This window comes from Cyprinodon variegatus, unplaced genomic scaffold, assembly GCF_000732505.1.
Source record: "Cyprinodon variegatus isolate N-32 unplaced genomic scaffold, C_variegatus-1.0 Scaffold664, whole genome shotgun sequence".
Classification (NCBI taxonomy): domain Eukaryota; kingdom Metazoa; phylum Chordata; class Actinopteri; order Cyprinodontiformes; family Cyprinodontidae; genus Cyprinodon; species Cyprinodon variegatus.
In genome coordinates this window covers 230,266-230,868 of record NW_015151117.1, presented here as the reverse complement: position 1 = coordinate 230,868, position 603 = coordinate 230,266, and positions in this window count along the sequence as shown.

The following is a 603-nucleotide window of genomic DNA, read 5'->3' as shown; positions in this document are numbered from 1 at the left end:
AGTGAGTGAGTCAGTGAGTGAGTGAGTGAGTGAGTGAGTGAGTGAGTGAGTGAGGGAGTGAGGGAGTGAGTGAGTATCAGTGAGTCAGGGAGTGAGTATGAGTGAGTATGACTGAGTGAGTGAGTGAGTCAGTGAGTGAGTATGAGTGAGTGAGTATGACTGAGTGAGTGAGTGAGTCAGTGAGTGAGTGAGTGAGTGAGTGAGTATGAGTGAGTCAGTGAGTGAGTATGAATGTGAGTGAGTGAGTGAGTATGACTGAGTCAGTGAGTGAGTCAGTGAGTGAGTGAGTATGAATGTGAGTGAATGAGTATGAGTGAGTGAGTATGAGTGAGTGAGTGAGTGAGTGAGTGAGTGAGTAAGTGAGTGAGTGAGTGAGTGAGTATGAATGTGAGTGAATGAGTATGAGTGAGTGAGTATAAGTGAGTGAGTATGAGTGAGTAAGTATGAGTGAGTGAGTATAAGTGAGTGAGGGAGTGAGTGAGTGAGTGAGTGAGTATGAATGTGAGTGAATGAGTATGAGTGAGTGAGTATGAGTGAGTGAGTGAGTGAGTGAGTGAGTAAGTGAGTGAGTGAGTGAGTGAGTATGAATGTGAGTGAATGAGT